The 6,000-nt window shown below is 45.8% G+C and overlaps 1 protein-coding gene across 2 annotated transcripts in view; it reads right to left on the reverse strand.

Annotated features, from left to right (window-relative positions):
* The window catches only part of St6galnac5 (ST6 N-acetylgalactosaminide alpha-2,6-sialyltransferase 5), a 167,101-nt gene that overhangs the window by 70,539 nt on the left and 90,562 nt on the right, over window positions 1–6,000 (reverse strand). The window lies entirely within an intron of this gene.

Here is a 6,000-nt window from a genome sequence, read left to right on the forward strand (position 1 = left end):
AATGGAGTCTATAAGTGTGTACTCATAGTTTTTAGTGCATGTAATTTATATTTTCTTGTGTTGAGAGACGGGGAGGAGAGACAAGAGGGTAATGGAGGGAAGGGGGAGGGAGAAGGGAAGGGAAGAGGAAATACTTTTAGCAGTGCAGGTATTGATGGCGGTAAGACAGGGTGACAGGGTTTCTGAACCTTCTCTTCCTCCAGCATCTGCCAGTTCCGTGGCTCTCAGTGACTTTCTGAAGGTAAGCCATAGTGTCAGAGATCACATAGCTTTGGAGACCGTGAACATGCGTGCAAGCTGACCACTGGGTGCGACGGTTCTCGGTCCAAGCACTTCCGATTGGTACAGAGATGCGTGACTTGATCTTGGTGGTTCATTCTAACTGTGTGGACTTCTTCCCTTAAAGCTGACTTGAAAACTAAGTGTAGTGTTGACATAGCCAATATTTGGGGTTTGAGCTTAGGTAGAAAGGACATATGTCCCATAAGCCACTTGCCTAGCCATGAGGCCACACATTTTACTGGGAGCAGGGTCAACTTTCTAATAATCTCACCTAGAGATTGGGCCCAAAGGCTGGCAGAAAACAGGGGAGAGCATAGCCATTTCTGCGGGTAGTTGTCCCAAGTACATCTTTCCTCAGACTCTGCACAAAATGGCTGCCACGGTCTTGGAAAATTGCAGAGAGTATCGAATCCCCTCCTACCCATTGCCCAAAAGAACACTGCAGTGCTATGCGATTCCTAAAATTTACCACCTGTCACTTGAGTTGGAAGCTCCAACATGGGCTCATGGTTTGTGGCACAGACCCTCTGTCTCTCTCATTGGAACAAAACTGAAGAAAAAGATGTTCCTCTCTTCTAAGAGTTGCAATCCCACCAGCTTCAAGGGGTTTTAGGAAAACCATGACCCACCCTGGGTCATGTCATTCTGAATGTACTTGTGAATGCTGGGCCACAGAAAAATTGTCACCTTCATGAATAGAGCAGCAAAGTCATTTTTGGAAAGAGAGCCAGTGTGACCAGATTAATTCTTTTATGGAGCTGTCGGGTTTGATTAAGTTGTTATACCACATTTTAAAACTCATTAACAGGGTCTATCAAACCATTTTGTAAGCGAGTTTTTTTTTTCTAGCGTCTTTATGTTTACTGTCCTGGAAGAGGCTTTTGGTGTCAATCAAAACAGATGACAATGTTAAACCGTTGACTTCGTAACATAATTCAGCCCTGGGTGAGCCCCGCTGTCTCCATGATATATGACCTTGCAGGAGAGGCTGATTCGCCTGCTCTCTCCTCTGATAAGAAAAGTATATTTATAACCACTCTGTGCTGCATATGTATCTCACAGTGTGTGTTCCAAACTGAGTTACTTTAATCATAAAGAGATTCTCTCTGTATTAGGTGTAGGTGAAAGGGAAAATTTAAAAATAGTTCCTTTCTTTCATTCTCTCTTTTGACCAAGGCTTCCTCAAATAGGTTCTAAGTCAGCAAGCTTTTAGTGTGGGGGTGGGGGGGGGGAAGTCACAATTGAAAACAGAAGGGACACAGCTCTCCTGTGCATGCTTAGTGAAAGAGAGAGGAGACAGTTGGAGAAATCTGCACAAAGGAGGCATGCAAAGAGTGTCGTCCAAAACTGAAAGTCAAAGCATTGACGCAGTGGAGAACTGCTTAGCCACGAGGAGAAAGGCCCTAAGAATTAGGCTTTACAAGTTTCTCTAACCTTTAACAAATTCCTAAGTGGAAATCTCAGAGATTTGCTAGGTAAGTCCTTACCACCATTACTGCTAGTAATACAAGAAAAATATAAATAGGATTCAACTCTCATGTGGCCGAAGATTAGTGTAACGATAGTCTATATTTCTCACAAATTAATTAGAGAAAGCTGCAGAGGACTGTGATCTGGAGACGAGGGAGATGTGGTGCTGTAAAGAGGCGTCCCGAGAAGGCAGTGTTAATGTAGGTGGATACGGTGTTCATTAGCCACCATCAACAGAGCTCTTGTTACATTTCCAATTCTGTGCAGAAGGTGGGGTAGTGAAGAAAAATTTCAACATGGCCTTTGGACTTGAAGCTGGCCAGACACAGTGGCACAGCGGCAGATAAAGTATCATGAGGGCAACAAGGAGCAGCTAGAGTTTACAAGGCAGTGTGTGGGAGAGACATTTGAGATGCTTCTTAAAACGTGAGTGGGACACGCCAGAAGAAACAACGGGCAGGGCGTGGGGCTGTGACAGGTCCTGAGAGAGGCTGAGGTGCCTAATACCTGTGGGTGGGTAGGGAGAGAGATGTTACTACAAATGGATTGCCAAGCTAAGATGTTAAAGCACGGGGATTGCCAAGGCCGTCGGGAGGTTGCACACAGACAAGTGGCTCAGAGGCTAGCAGGTATTTAGAGAAGGTGCACTTGCCTCAAAGCACTCTAAACACAGGGAACACCATGAGGTAAACACACGGGAGATTTCAGACCTAGGTGTGGCAAATAAGAGAAAGACAGTAAGAGTTTTATTTTGTTGCTCAGAAAAGAGGGTGACAGGGCCAGAATTGCATGCTGGGAAGGTTAGTTGGCTGCAGGAGAAAGTTAGAGGGCAAATGCATGAAGGTGGGAAGGACCTTGGAAGGCTTTTCAGTGTTCTTGGAAGACAATGCTAATATGGTAGGAGAGAGAAGGGCCAGAAGTAGAGACAGCTCCAAGACAAAGCTAAAAGATACGACTTGAAAAATAGTCATTGTGCCTCCAGACATTGGGATAGAGTACCAAGGAAGGAAGGCAGAGATGACCTGTCTTCTCTGTGTACTTGAGGTCCCTGCATACGGTACACAGGGGTGATGAGCTACCCCTGGACAGCCCTGAGGAAGGCGGGCCAGACACACTGTAGACATTGCTAGTTCCTTTCACTGCATGGAGCACTAGAGGAAAACCACGAATAGCTTACTATCTCTTCCTAAACAAATTATTCCTACTCAACATTTTTGTCCTCTCTTCAGTCCCTTCCCCATTATCCTGGAGGCAGACTTTCACAGATGGTTCTAGTGTCTCTGCATGCCATGTGGCTTTCAAATAGCCGGGACCAACGTCACACACTGGCTACATCTGGGAAGCAAGAGCTGATCCGGGGAGGGATTTCTTTCGCTTTATCTTATTCCTCTAGAGGACACAGCTCTTTCCTGAAAGTGTTGTCTCTAGATCAGGGCTGCTTTAAACCATCTCACTGATGTTGGTAAAATGAAACAGAAGTCAGTAGGCCCAGAATGACTGCACAAGACCCTTGTGGGCTAGTGTGGGCTCCTTAGAAAAACCCAAAGTCCCTGGGGCTTCCCATAAGCAAGTCAATTGTTTAAGGAAAAAGAGAAAGAAGGAAAACAGCAAGAATGACTCTATCAAAACACAAACAGGCCATGAGTAAGAAATGTTTATATGGCTCTAGATGATATATAAGTATATAGAATATGTATATAAATTAATCATCTACTGATAAGTCATAAAGAAGTTTATTTTAAAACAGTTCTTTGTCATTGATATAATTTTCCGCTTACGAATTTGGATATTGATCAGATGAATTTGCTTATTTATTTTTACATAAAGAAATCTTGGCTTAATATTTTATCTTCAACATAGAGCATATTCAGTGTTTCTCAGCGTTGATCAATATTTTGATTTTATATTCATCAATTCTGAGGATGTTGCTTTGCATCGATCTCTAGTATACATTAGAGGAAGTATGTTTAGAGCCATATCAGAAATTTCTGAAAATCTTGTTCCAATCTGAAGCCAAGATTCACTGAATAATTTCTTTATGAAACCCATCAGCAACTCAAACATCAAATTTTAAATCAAAATATTTTAACTCAATACAGTCCAAAGACATATTGATCTGGTACGTGCCGACCAGTGTGAGTTGGTAAATATTAAACGTCTTTGTTTTCTGTGATTATGCCATCATGTATTTATAGAGTACAAATCCTTGTATGTATGGTGAGACACTGCAGTTCATGACATACAGGAGTTTGGAATTTGGACAGTGTTTGCTGGTGTTGTGGGGTAAGGCAGGGTGAACAGAGCAAATGGATGTTACGTGTTCAGGACGGTGGGTACGGTGATGCTGTGGACACAATACAGGAAAGCCTTCATTATGCACTTAAACTCTGAATTTATTTCCGGTCTTTGCATCTTCAGAAACCTTGTGCTGTTGGCAATTTATTTTCATGGCCACCACATTCAGTCATGGGATTTTGGGTCTACGACCCATAGTTTAACAAGCTGAGGTCTATCTAGATAATAAACTGTGTGGCCCTGGCCATCCCTACGCTTTGCCCCTTTCAGTCTTAACGAAGGTAAAAGCTCCCTGCTAGTTACAAATTTAAATGTGGGCCTGTAGCTCATGTGTGCATGTGGGTCCTGTTGGGCTGAGTTGTGGATCCCACGTGTCTGCCACGGCTCAGGGAGGCAGAAGTACGGGAATTTGACTGAGTTCACTCCATGCTGTGCCAGGTGGACGCTGGGCTATGAGAAGCCACCGAGCTCCACTCTGGGCGTGGGGGGATCTTAGTCTGAGACTCCAAGGGGACAGAGCTCTTGGGTCAGGGGTCTCTGGGCTGAGGTGACTAGCGGGAGACTAGTGGTCTCAGTTCTTGGGCACCCAGAGGCCGCTGGGGACCACAGAAGGACTGAGACAGAGGGGGCATATGGGCTGGACTGGCCCTCAGCTGAAAGGAATGAAGGAGAGAAGCTCTGGCAGTGTCCTGCAGGGTAGAGACTCTTGGTCGAGGTAACTTGCTTGGCTGAGTCATGGCTGGCTTGGCTAGCTTGTTTGAGTTGACAGGGCTCCATGGCTGGAATGCAGAGAGGTCCTCCGGCGGAAGATTAGGCAGGGCTCAGTGGTTGAAGGTCCCCTCTATGGTTCTCCATGTTGATCTCCAAAGACAAGGGGAAGTCCATGATTTTAAAAGGTTTATTGTCAGCTGGGCAGTGGTGGCACATGCCTTTAATCCCAGCCCTTGCAGCTGTACCCCCCCTGCTCTCAGGGCAGTGGCCCTGAGGTTAAATACATTTTTCAGGGAGGAGGAGGGTCTAGGAAGGAATGTTTAATTGGCTCCGCCCTCTGGCCTTTAGGTATCTCATTAAGATGGCGATCTCTTGAGGCTCTGTGGCCTGTAGTCACGCCCTGTACCTGTGGAGGGGCTGGTAAGGGTGTTGTCCTACATGACTTTGGCCTCCTGTCAGGAGCCTGAAGTCTAGGAGTGTGGTGAAATGCATGACGTTCCTTGCAGGGATACCTGTTGGGTCTAGGGCCATCTCTAGCCAGTGCTCGACCAGAAACCATGCTATCCTTTCGCGGTCCCAGACTTAAACACTGAAATACACCTTGACTTCTTTTCTCTGAGCCCTAAAATCATGCTTATGTGCCCAGTAGCTCCTTTATTAAAGTCTCTAATCATCTAAATTGAGTGTGCTGTCAGGCTGGTTTGCCGCCAGGAAGAGATTAGTTCACACAATAACTTGTTGCCAGCGACCCATTTTCTACTGGCTGGCACCGACGAGGAGAGGATTGAGAAGCCTGAGGAGAGAAGAGAGGGGTGTGTCCGCCAAGCCAAGGCACCAGGTTGCTTTGCTTTGGAGTCTGCCATCCACATGGGACCTCAGAACCATGTTCTTCCCCTGAACAGCTCTCCTCAACCGCTTAGCAGAGAACAACAGAGAGAGAGCAGGAAGCTGAGGAGCTGCACGTTTTCCTGACAGATGAGGGGACAGAACCGCGTGTCTCTAGATTTCCAGGTAACTGCTGTATGAATTCATGCCCAGAACCATCAACTCTGTGATGTAGGAGTTCTACAGATCTACCCATCGCACCGGGAGCGATGCCTGTGCTGTAGGGAAGAGATTCTCACACTGTCTTGGACACCGTAGAGAGAAGCTTCAGTGTCAAGAGAAATAATGTTCAAGAGCACGAGAGAGAGAGAGAGAGAGAGAGAGAGAGAGAGAGAGAGAGAGAGAGAGAGAGAGAGA

Source organism: Grammomys surdaster, unplaced genomic scaffold (genome assembly GCF_004785775.1).
Source record: "Grammomys surdaster isolate TR1022 unplaced genomic scaffold, NIH_TR_1.0 125996, whole genome shotgun sequence".
In the NCBI taxonomy this organism is placed as follows: domain Eukaryota; kingdom Metazoa; phylum Chordata; class Mammalia; order Rodentia; family Muridae; genus Grammomys; species Grammomys surdaster.